Consider the following 20,556-nt stretch of genomic DNA (forward strand, 5'->3'; position numbering starts at 1 on the left):
ATCACTTAGTTCAGTCTGAGCACACTTAACCAGTGCAAACAAAATATAGGATTATGTAGCACTTTAAAGACTAACAAGATGGTTAGTGTAAACTCAAAAGCGTGTGTCTATCACCAACAAAAGTTGGTCCAATAAAACATATTACCTCACCCAAGTTGTCTCTGTTACAGCTAATACGTTAGCAACAAAGCAACTGAAAACATGGACTTGCTGAGGGAACAACTCCCCTTGCAATTACTGCACTGGTTAATAGTGATAGAAATGTAGCCGTGTTAGTCTGGTGTAGCTGAAACAAAATACAGGACTATGTAGCACTTTAAAGACTAACAAGATGGTTTGTTAGTCTTTAAAGTGCTACATAGTTCTGTATTTTGTTTCAGCTACACCAGACTAACACGGCTACATTTCTATCACTATTAACCAGTGCAGTAATTGCAAGGGGAGTTGTTCCCTCAGCAAGTCCATGTTTTCAGTTGCTTTGTTGCTAAAGTATTAACTGTAACAGAGACAACCTGGGTGAGGTAATATCTTTTATTGGACCAACTTTTGTTGGTGATAGACACACGCTTTTGAGTTTACACTGCTCTCCTTCAGGTGCGGGAAACTAGCTCAGAGTGTCACCACTAAATATAAGATGTGACTAGATTGTTTATCATGAGTAGATAATATATATTTCAAAGGGTTATTGAAGTTGAAGTGACCTGTTAACAATACTCCAGTCAGAGGGTGGAAGTGGGGGTGAGTGATGCTTAGCAGTTAACCAATAACCTCCCTAACAGTGTCCCTCTAAGATTTTCCATCCATAAGCGGAGTGAGTTTTGTCTTGGGCACTGTGACAGGGCGCCTGCCCTGCACTGGGCCTTTAAGCCCAAGGCTCAGGCCTTGAGCCTTAGGGTGGCTGGAAGAACCCAGCTGAAAGGGGTAGGCTAATGAGCCCCAGCTGTCAGGGATCTGGGAAGCCCAGGTGGCTAGGCAAGCCCAGCTGGCAGCTATAAAGGGAGAAGCCCAGTTTGCTGCGGGGGAAGCCAGTGGATAGCTGATTGCAGAGGAGGCAGGTGCTCCTTGGAGGGAGACAAGCTGGGGATAGCCAGCAACAGCTGGAAGAGGGCCAGCCAAGACTCCCCTGGTTAGGGGCTGGAGGCAAAGCTCCGCTTTGGAAGCGGACTTTGATACAGCCTAGGTAAGCAGGACAGTTGAGACAACCCCGATGCCTATGATGAGCAACCCCAAACAGACTGTAACTGGCCCTGCGAGGGGCTATATGAGGACAGTCAGGGGGCACTGAGGCGCACTGGGGGCATGCACCCCCTGACATGCACCAATATTGAGGCCATGTGCACTTGTTCAGATGTGTGCCAAGTTATAAACCTCTACCTTTTCCCTTCTGCTGCCATGTCTCCCATCTGCTCCCCTGGTGCCTGCTCCTGACCCCCCACCACTTACTCTCTTCTGCTGTCTTGTCTCCTGCCCTTCTCACTCCTCTCAGCCCTTCTGGGACTTGCTCCCTTCCCCATCCTCTGCACCTGCCCTTCTCCCCATGCCCACCCATCCTCTAGCCTCCCTCCCCATTGTCTCTCCTACCACTTCCCTCTACCCACCTATCCTGACTCTCTCCTCTGCTCTCTGATGCCCATTCCACCCCTCCACTCTGCGTCTGCCCTTCTGATTCACCCCCACAATTCCCCTGGCACCTGCACCTTCCCTTACCCCTGTACCCTCCTGGTGCCTCCTCCTTCCCTCACTGCCTGTGTTCCCCTTCCCCTTTCTTCTCCTGCCCTGGCACCCTCCACTCCCCTCATCACAAGCCCCTTCCTCTCCTTACCCCCACCTTCCACTTGGTTATCCTGCCCCTTTCCTCACCTCTGCCATCCTGACACCTGCACCTGCATGGCAAGGCAGCATGACAGGCCACTGCCCTGTGTGCTGGGGTTGGAGCTAGGGCCACGGTGCTATTTTTAGTATTGCAGCCCCAGCCCAAGAGCAGCTGCAACCTTACCCAGCTCCAATACCAGCACATTGGGCAGCATGCTCTGTGTGCTGGGGTCACAGAGGGTATGTCTACATGGAACGAGGTGTACAGATAGTTTGGATTAGAAGCCTAATCCGAACTATCTAGTCCGTGCCGCGTGTAGCCGCGCGGCACGGGGTTCGCACTAGCCGGCTTTTAAAAATGGCGGCGCCGGCTTTATGCTAATGAAGCCTGGGAAATTCAAATCCCAGGCTTCATTAGCAAGTTCGGTATGCATACATTACCCTCCTAGTTCGAACTAAGGGGGTAGTGTAGACATACCCTGAGTTATTTTTAGTACCATGGTCCCGGCCCCAGTTGCTCCCAGGGGCTGGGCTACGCAGTGGGCAGCTGCCCTGTGTGCCATGATTGAAGCTGGGCTATGGTGCTATTTTGCATACTGCAGTCCAGGCTCCAGCACTGGCAACCGCCACACCGCCATAGCCCCAGCTCCAGGAGCAGCTAGAGCTGCAACTGAGTGGCTCTCCTGAGGGGGTGGGTGAGAATGAAATTATTGGTGTGCACCCACACAGGCGCGCACCTTACATGGAACCATGCTCTCTAATATCCACTGGACACCCCCCACCCCTTTGTCCACATGCTTGTTAACCCCTCAAAAAATTCTAGTAGATTGGTGAGGCATGATTTCCCCTCACAAAAACCACATTAACTCTTCCCCAACAAATTATGTTCATCTATACATCTGACAATATTGTTCTTTACTATAGACTCAACCATTTTGCACAGTATTGAAATCAGGCTTACTGGAACCCTTTTTAAAAATCGGCGTCGCATTAGCTATCTTCCTGTCATTTGGAACAGAAGCTGATTTAAATAATAGGTTATAGACTAATTCGTAGTTCTGAAATTTTACATTAAAGTTCTTTCAGATCTCTTGCATGAATACCATCACTTATTACTGTTTATCATTTTTTCTAAAACTTCCTCTAATAACACCTCAGTTTAGTAAAAATTTCCTCAGATTTGTCACCTAAAAAGAATGGCTCAGGCTTGGGACCAACAAAGCTACAGCAACACCCCATATTAGCTACTATGGCAGAACAGTCACAAGTGTGTGATGAACAAATTTACCTACATGTGTCATACGAGCACTTGATGGGCCTAATCCTGCAACCATTGACTTCAATGGGGGTTGTGCTCTCAAGTGCACATAGAGCATCAAGTTTAATGAGACTTGGCAAACCTGTTACACAGCGATCTCACCATTTTCATTAGAACACTATTCTTGTAGGTCATAGGCTTTGAACAAAAAAACAGTTCTGAGATGTTTATCATGAGGGAGCAGCACATTTGAAAATCAATGTTCAAAAGCCATTTATCACAAAGAATCCAAGAGGAGGGCTTGAGAGTTCAGGTGAGGATAATTGCTTATGTTTATGGGACTGACCCAAAAATACTTTATAACGTGTGCTTAAAGAGAATATGTCTCTTCCACTGCCAGAAAATATTCTAAATTGGATCAACAGTGACACTCTGTGGATGGGTTTTGCCGCAACAACCTATGTTCCTCGGAATGGTGCTCTCTCCTATGCTTTCAGACACATGTATATACTGAAGACCAGTTACTATAATTCTAAAGCTAACAAAGGCCAATTTTCTCTATTTTGATGCTCAGATACCATGACAACCTACTGTGCTATGACTACATAGACATACAAAAAATTAACAGGTATATTATTCATGGGGCTGCAGTTGCCTACGGGTGTCACCAGTTTATGAGTGTATAAGCTCAGTGATTTGTGCAGTCATGATTCAATCATCCAAAACTTTCTTGTGTTTTATTGCATTTTAATCTCATACATGGATTTAAGTTTCAGATTTACACCATGTATAGACTTTGGCCCTTCCTCTTCTCTCTTTAGCAACATTCTAATCACACCCTCTGCTATTGTCCTTACCCCTAACTGCCACATGTTATGGTTTAGATTTTTCCAAAGCCCCAAAATGTACTTGATTGTTTCATCAACTTTAAGCTTGCTCTTCGAGGGGGGAGGGAGGGTCAGGGGGCTGACTGCCACTTCATAGTACCTCTCAGTCCCTGTTTTCAGATTTGTTATAGGCTGACATGAAAACACAGCAGAGGAGGTGGTGAAGGAGCCTCTGGGTGGCGAGATGACTCTGCAGCTAACTTACTTGAATCCGAGTCTCTTGGTAGCTGTAATATTTTAGACTAAGTTCAGTTATCAGATTTATTGTATGGACATTGTATGGTGTTGGTGTTCTGTGATATATAGGAGGCTGGACTAAATCAGGGATGGCCAACACATTTAACAGAGAGAGCCAAAATAGCGGCGGAAAAAATGCGAAGAGCAGTACCAGAATTGTCAAGCAAAAAAAAAAAAGGAGCAAGCGAGCTTAGGCTTTTTGGCCATAACAGGTTCCCATCAATGGCCACCATCTTGAGCACTATTTTGAATCACTGTCCTGGTGAGCACAGGAGAGCCAGGGGCAGAGGGGTGCTGGGGGCCATCTGAGGGGGCGCAGGCGTGGCTTTGCGAGCCACACTTTTTGGGGGGAAGAGCCACATGCGGCTTGGCTCGTGAGCCATGGTTTTGGCCACAGCTGGACTAAATGGTCTGTTAGTCCCTCCTGCTCTTAAAGTCCATGACTCTATGTGCAGAAGTGGAACAGGCAACTTCTCCCCTATTCTTGGGCTACAGGAAATAATGGTTGCTCATTATATTACAGTAAGGGAGACAGCGGTGTTCCCTCAGCAAGCAGGGATTGCCTACCCAGACTGGACACCTCTGAAATAGTTGATCTGAAATTATTTCAGTTGGCAGGAAGCAGCAAAGATGCAGCAGGGGAAGAGTGTGGGGTCTTGAAGAAGAGAGGCTTTCCTGCCCTGCCTGTTCTCATGCACTGGAGAGAAGCAAACCAGGTTAAAAAGGATGCAGGCAGCTCAACCAGATCAGCTGAGTATAGGAAACCTAGGCCAGGGAAGAGTTATCAAGTGACAACTGTTTGTAATCTGGTTTAGCAAAAGAAAGGGGCCAACTGGGAGCTGGTATAGAAATTTAGTTACTAAACATTGGCCCAGACCAGATAAAACAGATCAGCTGGCTGGCCTCAGAAGGAGCCCTCTGAATACAGACCGTGAGTAGCACATAGCCCACAGCCAGACCTAATGTGATTGCCAGCAGAGCTTCCAGCCAACAGGCCCAACTACCAGTGGAATTTGAAGCAGTGCAGACTCACCAGCTAGAGCAGAATCTCACGTACAGCAACCAATTTACCTAAGACCAGAATCAGCTGCAAAGGCTCAGCAAGTTTCTGCTCCAGAATTCATCACAAAATCTCACCCACCCCTCCTAGAATAATCCTCTCACCTATATCTCAGATATTGAAGCCTTCAAATACTTTGAAGACCCCAAGATGCAGAGAATCCTCTAGCTGTGATCTGTACCCCATGCTACAGAGGAAGGCGAAAAACCTCCAGGGCCTCTGCCAATCTACCCTGGAGGAAAATTCCTTCCCGACCCCAAATACGGCGATCAGCTAAACCCTGAGCATGTGGGCAAGACTCATCAGCCAGACACCCAGAAAGTTCTCTATAGTAACTTCTATCATCCCTCCATTAACCTATTTCCCACTGATAATGAATGGTCAATTAGTTACCAAGATCATGTTATCTCATCAAAACATCCCCTTCATAAACCCATCTAGTTTAATCTTGAAACCAGATAGATCTTTTGCCCCCACTACTTCCCTTGGAAGGCCGTTCCAGAACCTCACTCCTCTAATGGTTAGAAACCTTCGTCTAATCTCAAGTCTAAACTTCCTACTAGCCAGCTTATATCCATTTGTTCTTGTGTCCACATTGGTATTAAACTTAAATAATTCCTTTCCCTCCCTGGTATTTATCCCTCTAATATATTTAAAGAGTGCAATCATGTCCCCCCTCAGCCTTCTTTTGGTTAAAGTAAACAAGCCAAGCTCCTTGAGTCTCCTTTCATAAGACAGGTTTTCCATTCCTCGGATCATCCTAGTGGCCCTTCTTTGTACCTGTTCCAGTTTGAATTCATCCTTCTTAAACATGGGAGACCAGAACTGCACACAGTATTCCAAATGGGGTCTCACCAATGCCTTGTATAATGGCACTAACACCTCCTTATCCCTACTGGAAATACCTCGCCTAATACATCCCAAGATCGTATTAGCCTTTTTCACGGCCATGGCACAATGGCGGCTCATAGTCATTCTATAATCAACCAGGACTCTGAGGTCCTTCTCCTCGGTTACTTCCAACTGATGTGTCCCCAGCTTATAACTAAAATTCTTGTGATTAATCCCTAAATGCATAACCTTACACTTCTCGCTATTAAATTTCATCCTATTGCTATCACTCCAATTTACAAGATCATCCAGATCTTCCTGTATGATATCCCGATCCTTTTCTGAATTGGCAATAGCTCCCAACTTTGTGTCATTCGCAAATTTTATTAGGACACTTCCACTTTTGGTGCCAAGATCAGCAATAAAAAGATTAAATAAAATTGGCCCCAAAACTGATTCCTGAGGAACTCCGCTAGTAACCTTCCTCCAACCTGACAGTTCTTACTAGCCTCTGCGACTGGAAGAGTAGTTTGCACTGTTTGTGATCCAAGTTGGGGTCCTTATTAGAAAAGAATCTGAAATTGACTGTGTTCATCCTGTTCTGTTATGACAGCACCATCTTTGTATGCATGACTGACATGCAGTTCCCTCAAGGAAATGTTACATACCCACTCAGACGGGTGTCAGTACACTCTTCAGTGGTCATGACTGCATAGAGCTAGTCAAAACACAAAAGGAATGAAATCTGAAAGAAAAATAAAATAAAATAGTTTTTACTTTCAAAATTTTGAAATACGAAAAAAATTGAGCAGGTGCATAGTTGGTTAAAAACAACGAGAATTTTTTTTCTTATTTGTTTTTCTCTTCAAAATCTCAACATTTTGAAGTTCAGAGATTTTGATTCTCCCTGGTACTGATAATCCCTCATCATCGTACATCTGCCATTGCCACATTGTTCACTAGATACCTCGCAGAACAGTTTGACCACATCTCTGGGGTGAGAAGAGACTATCTTTTCCAAAGGGAGAGCAGGGACCCAAATAGGTTAAGTAGAATTCAGACATATTTCTTTCTCCCAAGTATAGTGAGTAGGGGATAGTCAATTATGCATTTTCCAGGGGAGTCCCCATCGGAGAGCAAAGTCATAGTGCTCTCAAGTGATTTAATTGGATTTGTTTAATGGTCAGACTCTTAACTCACTAAGGGCCTTCAGGATATCACACAAACAAGCAGTTTCAACTCATGATAAGACCAGAGACGCCATCAGCATTAACATGGTTAAATGACTGTCATATACAGATTTGAGTTATAAATTAGATCATTTTAGCGGTTGATGAAAGCAAATCAAATTGTAAGTTGCTGGTTTGACTGGAAGATTTAAGGATAAACTGGCTCCTGGCTTTAGCAAACAGAAACTTCTTCATCTCAGCAGGAACATTCTGCATCTCATCAAAAGCAACCCAGCCCCATTAGAGACTTCTCTATTGCTAACAATTTTACATGGAAGGCACTCAGATACTATGGTGATTGATGGGCAATAGCATTAAACCCTAAGCTACTAATCATCACTGCTTTTATTCCTGATCCTTAATAGCTCCCATTAAAGTATACTCTTACTATCTCCACAGACAAATTTTATCTAAAGCCTTGCTCTGTTAGTATGGCATACGTACACTCCACCACAGCAGGCTTTCCCACACTGCCTTGCCTCCACTCTGATCCAGGCCTCATCTACTGCACACCTTCATGGCAATCTGTGGTGCAAATCTCCCACACCCTAAGGTCTTGTCTACACTACCAAGTTTTGTTGCCCAAAACTGTCTTTTGGTAACAAAAAGTGAGAGCATACACACTGCAAAGTGACTTTGGCCACAAAAAACCTTCCACCTCTATGAGAGACTCTTTCCCCCCTTCCCTCTCCCCACACACCTTTTATTGTCAACAAACATGCAGTGTATAGAATTATAGAATACTAGAACTGGAAGGGACCTCGAGAGATCATCAAGTGCAGTCTCCTGCCCTCACGGCAGGACCAAGCATTGTCTATATCATCCCTGACAGGTGTCTGTCTAACTTGCTCTTGAATATCTCCAGTGATGGAGATTCCACAACCTCCCTAGGCAATTTATTCCAGTGTATAACCACACTAACAGTTAGGAAGTTTTTCCTAATGTCCAACCTAAACCTCCCTTGCTGCAGTTTAAGCCCATTGCTTTGTGTCCTATCATCACAGGCCAAAGAGAACAATTTTCACCCCTCCTCCCTGTGAAACCCCTTTAGATACCTGAAAACCGCTATCATGACCCCTCTCGGTCTTCCCTTTTCTAAACTAAACAAACCCAATTCCTTCAGCCTAATTATTTCAGTCTTCCCTCATAGTTCATGTTCTCTAGACCTTTAATCATTTTTGTTGCTCTTCTCTGGACCTTCTCCAATTTCTCCATAACTTTCTTGAAATGTGGTGCCCAGAACTAGACACAATTCTCCAATTGAGGCCTAATCAGTGCAGAGTAGAGCAGAAGAATAACTTCTTGTGTCTTGCTCACAACACACCTGTTAATGCATCCCAGAACCATGTTTGCTTTTCTTGCAACAGTGCCACATTGTTGACTCATAGTTAGCTTGTGGTCCACTATCACCCCCAAATCTCTTTCTGCAGTACTCCTTCTTAGACAGTCACTTCCCATTCTGTATGTGTGAAATGGATTGTTCCTTCCTATGTGGAATACTTTGCATTTGACCTTATTAAACTTCATCCTATTCACCTCAGACCATTTCTCCAGTTTGTCTAGATCATTTTGAATTATGACCCTGTCCTCCAAAGCAATTTCATCCCCTCCCAGCTTGGTATCATCTGCAAACTTAATAAGTGTGCTCTCTATGCCATCATCTAAATCGTTGAATATATTGAACAGAACCGGTCCCAGAACACACCCCTGTGGAACCCCACTTGTTATACCCTTCCAGCATGACTGTGAACCATTAATAACTACTCTCTGAGAATGGTTATCCACCCAGCTATGCACCCACCTTATAGTAGCCCCATTTAAGTTGTATTACCCTAGCTTTTTTTGTAAGAAGTTCATGCAAAACCTATCAAACGTCTTACTAAAGTCTAGGTACATAGGCGTGCGCACAGGGTGTGCCGGGTGTGCCCAGGCACACCCTAATGTCTCGGGCTGGCTAGAAGCTGCTGGAGGAGGGGGGGGAATTTGAGACGGGGTACCACGGCCCATCACTTTCCCCGCAGCCATCTACGGGGCACTTTGGGGCAGAGAGCGCACGTGCATGGCGGAAGCAGCTGGGGCCGGACCAAAGACACCAGCCTGAGCCATTTTTTCGCCTCAAGCTCTGCCCGGCCCAGCAGCACCGTGCGGTGCCCCTTCTGCATCTGAGGCCGGGGTTCCAGCCCCAGCCTTGGCCCTGGCCCTGGCCCAGCAGCACTGTGCGGTGCCCCTTCTGCCCCTGGGGCCGCAGCCCCAACCCCAGCCCTGGCCCCATCCTCAGCCTCGGCCCCGGCCCCAGCCCCACCCTGGCAGCAATGTGTGGCACCCCTTCTGCCCCTTGGGCCGTGGCCCTGGCCCCGCCCATCCCGGCAGCACTGCGTGGCGCCCCTTCTGTGCCTGGGGGTGCCCCACCCGGCCCAGCCTGGCCGCACCGCGCAGCACCCCTTCTGCACCCAGGGCCTCATCCTTGGCCCCGCCTGGCCCGGCCGTGCTGCGTGGTACCCCTTAAAGTGAGGAACCTCAGGCTAGGGCCCGGCCAGCCTGTAGCTTGGGCTGGCTCTGACTCCAGCCCAGCAAGCTGGAAGGCAGAAGCCGATTTAGCCTAAAGTAAGGGAAAGGGAAAGGGAGAGGGGGAAAATAGGCAGGGGTGGGAGAGAAAGAGGCCTGTGCTGAGGGGAGAGGGGCAGGTCAGGAGAAGAAAGGGGAAAGCACCAAGGATCAGGGTGGAGGAGAGACAAATGCGATGGGGCCAAGTGGAGACAATGAGGAAAAGAACAGGAGGGGAGGTGTCAGTGGGAGGGGCGACAGGGTGATGCTGGGAGAGGAGAGGGGAAGGGCATTGGAAGTTTGAGGGGAAGGGGGTGATGCTGGGAGAAGGCTTGAAAGAAGGGGTGGGCATGAAGAAGGCAGGGATGGAGCAAGACGTGTGAGGGCACAGGGGCATGAGGGGAACGGGGGCAGAGGGTGGTGAGGGGATGGGAATCAGGGAAAAAGAGGGCAAAAGAGGAAGAGGCAGTGAGGGAAGGGGGGGCACCAGGAGGGTGCAGGGCTAAGGGAAGTTGCAGGTGCCAGGGGATTCTGGGGGTGAAGCAGAAGGACAGACACCTGCAGGGGAGGAACCAGCACCAGAGGAGAGAGGCAGGGCAGGTGTGTAGAGGGAGGTGTTAGGAGAGGGGAGAAGGAGGGGTAGCTCACATGATCAGAGTGGGGCTACTGGAGGAGTGGGCACAGGGGGGAGAGAAGTGCTGGTGGAGGGAGGCAGGTCTCAGGTATGCTGAGGACAGTGAAAAGGGCAGGAATCAGGAGAGCAGAGGAGGGTGAGGGGTTGGGGGCAGCAGCACGAGGGGAGCTGATAGAGCAAGGGGAGATTTGGCAGCAGAAGGGAAAAGTAGCAGTTTATAAGATATTTATTAATAACAGTGGCACATCCAAACAAACCACATGAACTCAGTACTGGTGCACAAAACAAAATTCATTCTGCTCATGGGAGGAAACTCTTAGAGGGAACACTTCCCCCAGCCTCTCTGCCCCTGAGTTAATGTCACACACATTGAGTTAATGCAACTGCAGGATAATTGCATAAGGAGGGTTTGGTGGGGGCCAAACTAATACTTATTGGTAGGAGGATAGTGGAGAAAGTCCTTAGAGGGGGTCAAATGACACCTTTTACTTCTGGTCATGTGTTCATCTTGCCCCGAGAGTGTTACCTCTAAAGGTGTGGCCAATGGGAGTCGGGGTGTGGCCCCTGGGGATCAGGAGAGTGGTTAACGGGTCAGGGGTATGGCTAATGGGGGTCAAAGTACATTTAAAAAAATTCTTTGGGTGCACACTGTGACAGGGCGTTTGCCCTGCACTGGCCCTTTAAGGGCAAATCCCAGCCTGGAGCAGGGCCGGGGAGTTTAGCCCCAGCTGAGGCTGCATTCATGGATTAAGGCCCAGCTGGGAGCTATATAAGAGCATGGGAGGCTGCTCCCAGGGGAGAGCAGTGAGAACCTGGCTGGTGGGGGAGTAGGAGGCTCCCTGGACCTAGGGCAGGGCTAGGAGAGCTCTGGCCAAGCAAACCTCCAGACTTCAGGGCCTGAATAACGGCCTGCTGGAGAAACAACTAACCCCGGAAGGGGGGCTCAGAGACTGACTTGGGCACTGTCAGAGGGCAGTATGTTGAAGAGGATGATGCGGCCTGGAGGAAAGAGGGGAAACACCACCGGAGGGAAGGTACCCCGCCAGCCAAAGAAGCTAATTTCTAGGACAGATGGCCTGGGGTGCTGCGGTGGTGAGTAAACCCCCTCACACACACCCTAATGCAATGTGCTGCACATGCCTATGTCTAGGTATACCATGTCCACCACTTCTCCCTTATTCACAAGACTTGTTATCCTATCAAAGAAAGCTATCAGATTGGTTTGATATGATTTGTTCTTTACAAATCCATGCTGGCTATTACCTATCACCTTATTTTCTTCCAGATATTTGCAGATGAATTCCTTAATTACCTGCTCCATTATCTTTCCTGGCACAGAAGTTAAGCTGACTGGTCTATAGTTTCCTGGGTTGTTCTTATTTCCCTTTTTATAGATGGGGCCTCTCCCCCCATTCACCTCATATCAATAGATGGGCACTAGATTTGCCATTTTCCAGTCTTCAGGAATCTCTCCTGACTTCCATGATTTTCCAAAGATGATAGCTAAAGGCTCAGATGCCTCCTCTATCAGCTCCTTGAGTATTCTAGGATGCATTTTATCAGGCTATGGTGACTTGAAGACATCTAATTTTTCTAAGTAATTTTTATCTTGTTCTTTTTTATTTTAACTTCTAAACCTACTACTTTTCCACTAGTATTCACTGTTAGGCATCCCTTCATCAAATTTCTTGAAGACTGAAACAAAAGTCATTTCCAAGTTTCCTGTTATGTTTCTGCCTTCTCACTGAGAAATGGGCCTACTCTGTCCTTGGTTTTCCTCTTGCTTCTAATATATTTATAGAATGTCATCTTGTTACCCTTTATGTCTCTAGCTATGTTTAGCTCCTTTTGTGCCTTTTCCTTTCTAATCTTGCTCCTGCATATGTGTGGTGTTTGCTTATATTCATCCTTTGTAATTTGACCTAGTTCCCACTTTTTATATGACTCTTTTTTGATTTTTAGATCATGCAAGATCTCCCAGTTAAGCCAAGGCAGTCTTTTGCCATACTTTCTATCTTTCCTATGCAGTGGAATAGTTTGCTTTTGGGCTCTTAATAATGTCCCTTTGAAAAACTGCCAACTCGCTTCAGTTGTTTTTCCTCTTAGATAAGGTCCCGTGGGAAGAAAGATTAACAGCTCTCTGAGTTGACTAAAATCCGCCTTCCTGAAATCCATTGTCTCAGTTTTGCTGTTCTCCTTTCTACCATTCTTTAGTATCATGACACTATGATTTTATGATCACTTTCACCCAAGCTGCCTTCCACTTTCAAATTCTCATCCAGTTCCTCCCTATTTTTTTAAATCAAATATAGAACAGATTTGCCCGGGTAGCTTTCTCAACCTTCTGAAATAAATGGCCTCCAATGCAGTCCAAGAATTTATTGGATAATCTGTGCCCTGCTGTATTAGTTTCTCAACATATGTCTGCATAGCTGAAGTCCCCCATCACCACCAAATCCTGCACTTCGGACACTGCAAGGCACTGTTTTGCTTTTACTGCCCTCCAAGAAGTGTCCCACAATCTCCATGCTGCCACTCTGGTCAGTTTGAACTCCACTTCCCCACAGCCAGGTAAACAGCAATCCGCCCCTCTCCTCTGCAAGCTCCGGGAATTTTAAATTCCATTTCCTGTTTGCTGGCATGGAGAGGTCTCGTAGTGTCTTCTCAGGTTATCATGGCTGGGTGATCATGGCTGGGTATTGCACTAATCACTCTTACTTGGACCGCTGTGAAACTGTTGGATCTAATCAGCGTATGGGAAGAGGAGTCTGTTTTACCTCAGTTGCGAATGATCCACAGAAAATGGAACACGTATGAGAATTTCTTGAGGCTTGTGTGAAAAGGGCTCTGACTGGGACATGGTGCAGTGCAGAGCGAAGATAAAGGAGCTGAGGCAGGCTTACCATAAATCGAGGGAGGCAAACCATTGCTCTGGTCATGCATCTATAACCTTCTGTTTCAATAAGGAGGTGGATGCTATCCTTGGTGGTGACCCCATCTCCACCATCAAGAGCCCCTTGGATACTCTGGAGGCAGCAGAAAGAGGACTTAAGCTGGAGGATGAAATAATAGATGAAGCGGTTCAGCTAGATGAGGATGTGGGGCTCCCAGAGGGTTGCCCAGTGGGGCAGGTAGCAAGAACTATTCTCCACTCCTGGGGTGCAGCAAATCCTCCAGAGAGACGTTCTGAAAAATTTCCTGGAGGTGCTTGCTAATCCTCTGCCACAGGTTCCATGGCAGTGCAGCTTTGTTCCTTCCCCCCCCTCCGTGCCCCCCCCCCCCCCGCATTGTAGGCCACTGTCCCGTGCCATTCTGCAAGCACTTGTGCAGGGACAAAACAGCGCACAGGTGAGCTGCATATGGAGCAGGGAGAAAGCCACAGGCATGTAGCAAGTGCTCCCTAGTTGCCCTGCTTACCCTCAGCAGTGAAATGGCTCCTAGAATGATCCCACCTGTAGAAAAGTGGACTAGTTTTAGGATGAGTTCCCTGCAAAGCTGCACCACAAGCCCTGCAAAGACTGTATTTTATTTTGTCTGTGCAAACTCCCCATTTGCAAACTCTGAAGCACCCCAGTCCCAACCCTCTTCATGCTTAGGGTACTTGCAGAGGTGTGTGCCTCACAAGGGTCAGTGAGAAAGTGATTGACATTTTGCTTGTAAGTGAAATGTTACAATGCTGAGCTGGAATCTAACAATCCCCGTTTCGTGCATTGCAGCTGAGACCTTCACACTCACTACAGAAAAAAGGCTCCAGCCAGTAAGAAAGAGGCCAAGATGCAGAATAAATTATCTGTTTAGGGAGGTGCTCCAGTGGGAGACAAAATGAGTGCTGGGAAGCTGGAAGGAAGGACAAAAAAAAAAATGAAGCATTTGCTCAGGATGCCACTGACTGGATGATAAGTCATGGGGAAGCAGACAGAGATGCTCAAGTCCTTAATCAAGCTGCAGAGTAAGCAGATATGAGGTCAACTTCTACAGCACATGCACAATTCTCTGTCTAACAATGCCCCCCTCACCTCCCACCCACACATTTCTTTTCACTTTCTGGGATTCCTCAGTTTTCCCTTCACTCTTCCCTTTCTCACAACTTTGACAATGGTAGCTGAACCCACACACAGTTGTGAGGTGTCATCCTTTCCAGGTGCCTCCTTTACCAGCAAATTTGGTATGTTTTACTGTGCTCCATTTTGATCGATAAAAGCAAAGTTTTTTAATGATACAATATTTTCCTATTGTTCCACAAATTCACATAGTAATAACTTGGGTAGGTACAGGGTGTTTAAGCATTTTCATACATTGATACGTGTTATATACAGCCGGAAAACAACTCCAAAAGGGAGATATGTTAGTGCCCCTCATTGTCAAAGTGCTTTTGTAAAACCTCCCTGATGTCTGGCTGCTCAAATTCTGCAGCCAAGTGCTGTCAGTGCACCATCACTGAGAGAACATTTCATTCTTAGATTCACAGAGATTATGCAAACTGCAGCAAGTGGCTGTTATCCTCAGTAAGGTCTAGCTTGCCATGGAAACACTTTATCTTGCCTTCAATCTGCCAAATGCAAATTCAACTACCATGCTCAGCCTGATGTTAAAACACTCCTTCCTGCTGTCCAGAGGCCCTGTGTAAGGCTGCATGAGTCTGGGCTATAAGGGGTAAACTGGATCTCCCAGAAATATTATGGGCATTTCCACATCCCTCACTGGAATCTTGAGGTCTGGAAAGAAAATCCATGCTTGCAGCTTTCTGTACAGACCTGTGTTCCTGGAGATGTACATATCATGCCCATTTCTAGACTATCCTACATTGATGGTCACCCATGGAAATCCACAAGCACCTGCAATACCATTGAGAAATATTCCTTCTTGTTTCTGTACTCTGTTGCAAGGTGGTCTGGTGCTAAAATTGGAATGTGTGTGCCAGCTATTGCTCCTCCTCCAACCCTACAGTTAGGGAAGCCTATCTCTGCAAAGCCATCCTCTGTTTAATGCACATTTCCCAGCATCATGGTCTTCCACAGCAGAATGCAATTTATTGCCTTGCACTCTTGTAGCAAAATAGCCCCAGCTCAGCACACAGCTCCAGGAAGATTGCTTGATGCATCCTAAAGTTCTATAACCACTGGTCTTCATCCCACACCTGCATGATGATGTGATCCACCAATCAGTGCTGTATTCCCTAGCCTAAAACAGTCTAACCTAGGCAGCTGGTCTATGAATGCCAGAATCAATGCTAAGTTGCTGTTGCGCATATAACACATAATGCTGGGTGCCTGTGAGTCTTCCTCTGTGTAACTTTCAAGAGTAATTGTGCTGCCATGCATGATGTCCTCACAACACTTAATAGAACATAGAGAAGTGTGGAATCCATCCTTTCCCACTGGAGAGCATAGCACAATGGCAGGTGGAAAAATGGCACAAAGCAGTGCCTGATGGGATGTTTTGCATGGTCTCAAGATGTGCTGTGCTCCTGTTCGGCATTCCCACAACACCTAGTGAGAGAAGGTATTCCCAGGCACTATGGAATATGTACCCACAATGAATTGCTCACACTGTCTGATGGAGCTCCCAATCTGGACACAATCTGTGTCCCTGAGGGGAGCAGGTGAGAACACTCTTTGGCAACTTTTGCTTTTGTTGATTATTGCATGTTAATGTTAGTTTCATTGATAAAAACTTTATAATGAAGACCATGGTTACTCAACACATGGCCCATGGGCCACATGCAGCCCACAGCTTGTTTGTTTGCAGCCCACGGTGCGGTTTGGGTTTACACAGGGCTCAACACACAGCCCACAGGTGGAATCCTTTGAACATGGCCTCCACTGGGAACATGTTCCACAACAATGAGTCAATGTAACGATCTTCTGTTGATATACATTTTAGTAGTTACATTCCTGGACTGTCATTGCTCATTAAAAGTGCTTTCATGTGGGTGGAAATCGGGTAAATATTGCATTTTATTAATATCTGCAGAACAGACTTAAATGGGGCCTGTGTGTTGTGTAGTCTTGCCTTAATCTTTGTATTCATGCCTGTCAGTGTGAAAGAAGCTATTTGCATGTATATGCAACCACACTTAAGTTGTAGCCCTCGGCATGTGCTGTGTGTATCAGTGTGACCCCCAGGGCTTCCAAAGTTGAGTAGCCCTGACGTAGACAATTCCTAAAAGTTCTTTAATGCACTTAAGCCTACTTTACTTTGAAATGATGGGAGCAAATTAAAGCACAATAGGAAACTTTCAGTGCATGGAAGCAGGGTGCATATGGACAGTTAGCACACAGCAGGCTGATAGAGAATAGATTTATACCCCAGATTCCAGCAAGTTATTTATATAGACAAGCCTCCAAAGAAACCAGCTCATGGACTGAGAAGGTAGTTTGGTCCCTATTGACCTTTCAGTCCTGGCTTAAATCTTCCCAGAAATAGTTAATAATAGTGTTTTGATACTGTTATACTTGGAGCTGGACAGAGACCTCCAGCTCTGAGCACAAAGCCCAGAGATAGGAAAGAATTTGCCTCTTTTGTTAACAATTATTTCGGTTTTATCTTGCTGTAGCAGGTTTATGCATCAGTTCTACCATGATGTCAGCACAGTTCTGAGTAAAGTGCTCATCTGCTGTTGCACAGCCAGAAAGGAAACAAACATCATCATCAAATAGCAAAATTACTGGATTGTTTCCTCTTACTTCTCCACAGTGGGGTGCTGGTTAAAAAAAATATATGCTCAAATTAGAGGGCTCTTCTCATTCAATTAGTAATGAGGATGTAAATCAGAACTGGAGCCAAAATCAACATAGTATCACATAAGAGAAGCAAGTTGCTTGCCTGGACAAATACTGAAAAAGCAAGGCAGCAGGTATATGAAATGAAGCCAGCCCAGCACACTCTTATTTCAAACTGACCTCATCTCAACTTATAGTCCCTGATCCTCTACGAAATCTCCAGATTCCTTCCTAGATAGCTCACAGCTATTTCCGACACACTGTGTGGGAAGAGCGGAGTGAAAAAAATTCATTAGAGCAATGGCCATATTAAGGGGACAGCAGGGTCTGTGCTTACAGTCACAGATGGCTCTTGAGACTCAAAACACAGATCCAGAGGTGTGGGGGGCAGGGCTCCTCAAACTGTGGGAACAGCACTGGATTTAATACCAAGCCAAGGAGGGGTCTGCTCTTGTCTTAGTGCCCCATTTGGCATAGGCAACAAGATCTAGTGGGCTATGCTACCCAGGGCCCAGCTCCACCAAAGTTTAAGGCCAGGTCTCTTTCCTGGCTCTGCCTGCCACCCCCTGGAGATTTAAAAGAACCCAGGCAGCCCCACTTGCCACCACTAGCAGCAAAGCAGAACTAGAGCAGCTTCTAGCTGGTGGCTGCACACAGCTGCTGACATGTCCAAGCAGAGAGGGGCAGCAGAGCGAGCTGGGTGATGCATGCGGGTGACAGATAGGTAGCAGCATGCAGAGACACCCAGAAGAGGGTACCCCAAGTAAGCACTCCCTCCCCCTGCACTCCCTTGCAAACCCCACTCTCACCCAGAGCCTTAGGCAGGTGTGGAGTAGCAAGTTTGAAGGAGGGAAGGGTGCAGGCTCTAGACTTTCTGGGCATCACCAAAACTCCTGCAAACCTGTTGCCCCAGCTGTCTGGTGCTGTTACCTGTGTCTAGCCTACAGCCCAATTAGCACAGGCAAGGTCAGGGCATGCTATGCAAAATGACCTTCTTCTGACCCCCTAAGAGACAAGATGCTTTATCATCACTCCCACCTACTTAGGAAGCTGATAACAGTAAACAGAAGAGTGGGGTTGTGGCAGTGTGAGGCAAGTTATGGGAGAGAGAGACAGAGTAGAATAACCTCTGGGGGCAAGGGAAGGTAAGTAAAAAAACCAGTGCTGTGTGCAGTGAGTACCAACAGGGATTTGATGGGGCTTCGAACAGGCTTACAGCATCATATGCAGTGGAAAGTTCAAACTCATAGATTAGCCAAGCTCAGGAAGGCTGATCAAAGCTGTAACACCATTTCTGAAAGTGTCACCACCTGAGTCCATTCTGCACAGTCTTCCATTCATTATGTAATAATTAAAATATGGTGCACTCCTGTTTGTCAGGATGGCTCACTGCAATGCTGGTTATTGGTAGAATTCCTGGAGGGGTTCTGATAACCATGCCGGCAGCATTATTGAAATAGAAGCAGCACAACGACACAGAGCCTCTGGTCTGTTTGGAAGGCTCAACACAGGTGGAAAGCCAGGAGGTGTATCCGAGGGCACCCATAGTTAAAATGGAATTCCAGTGTTATGTAACAGCAGTGCAGTGCCTGCCCCCAGCAAGGAGGAAAGAATGTGCATTCCTATGTCCCAGCAATCCCTTACTTCTGAAACAGACACAACTGGGGTAGGGTGTAATTTACAGCAGCTCTGAGGCTGGATTGATCCCTGGCCGGACACAAAAGTGGAGAAACAAAGTTGCATTAAGCTACATTTATAGCTCCCCGCTCTCCTTATAAACTAAAGCCAGTGCAGCATGGATGCAGCCCAGGATAAGGGCCAAAGTTACTGTGCTGGTGCAGTTCTCCATCAAAAGTCTAGGTGAGTCACTCTGGTTCTCCTTAGCTAACACCCCTCGGAGGCTGCTGTGTCTGGTGGGCTGTTTTCTGAACTACAGATACTGTCTCTGAATTTCTGCAGTTGCTCTTAAATTACTGCTCCTAGATTCCAGGCCAAAAGGGACCATTGTCATAATCTGCTTCTCAATCTATTTGTCATCGTGAGTCATGTATGACCTGGGCCACAGGTGGAAAATGATAGCATAGCCTCCCTAAACCTTCCACACAGGCTATGCCCAGCACCTCCAGTCCAGAGCTCGGCTGATCAGATGATAGCCCTAGTCTTTCTATGTGATGGCAGCAGCCCTGGACACCAGAGGTCCAGCCAACAGCCCTGACCTTGAACCCTGGTCAGGCAGGGATGACTAACAGCCCCAATCCTGACCCCACTACCGGGTGCTGAGCAACCCAGACCCTGCCATGTGGGACAGCTGGACAGACAAGAACTGGGACCCCACCATGTGGCCTGATGGCCTTTAGCACATAACTGCGCTACAGTGCTGTGCCAACTGGGCCACACGTGACCCTCGAACCACATGCTGAAAATCACTGATCTAGTCTGATCTGCTGTATAACAGGCCGTAGAACTTCCCCAAAATAATTCCTAGAAAAATATCCAATTTTGATTTAAAATAGTCCGTGATGGAGACGCCACCAGGATCCTTGGTAAATTGCTTCAGTATTTACTCTCACTATAACACATTTACACGTTATTTCCAATACATAAGAACGGCCACACTGAGTCAGACCAAAGGTCCATCTAGCCCAGCATCCTATCTGCCGACAGTGGACTATTGATGCCCTGGAGGGAGGGATCACAAAAGGTAATCCTCCCTGTCACCCACTTCCAGAGAAACAGAGGCTAGGGACACCATTTCTACCCATCCTGTCTAATAGCCATTGATGAACCTAACCTCTATGAATCTATCTAGCTCTTTTTTTAACCCTGTTAAAGTTCTAGCCTTCACCATATCCTCTGGCAAGGAGTTCCATAGGTTGACTGTGCACTGAGTGGAAAAAAAACTTCCTTTTGTTTGTTTTAAACCTGCTGCCTATTAAAATGTATATGAATAATATGAATTTGTCTGAATTTGCTTCAGCTTCTGCCCATTGGACATGGGCGGTGGGTGAAGGTAGGGCTGGGGGAGGCAAGCCCCCACCTCCTTCGTTTTGCCTAGGCCCTGCCCCCCCAGGAGCCAAGCCACCCCCCAAGCACTACAGGGAGGTAAGACAGAAAGCAGCCTCAGCTTCTCCCCACTTCAGCACCATGGGGAGGATGGGCAAGTGTGGCCCCAACCTTTCCGACCTCAGAGTATGCAGCCCCAGCCTCCCCAACCCCAGAGCACAGGGAGGCGGTATGTGGCCCTAGCCTCTCGGCCCTGGAGCATGTGGGAGGGGGGCAGGTAGTGCACAGGCTCAGCTTCCCTGCCCCAGAGCATGGGGAGGGAGTGCACCCAGGTGCAGC

Source organism: Pelodiscus sinensis, chromosome 10 (assembly GCF_049634645.1).
Source record: "Pelodiscus sinensis isolate JC-2024 chromosome 10, ASM4963464v1, whole genome shotgun sequence".
Classification (NCBI taxonomy): Eukaryota; Metazoa; Chordata; order Testudines; family Trionychidae; genus Pelodiscus; species Pelodiscus sinensis.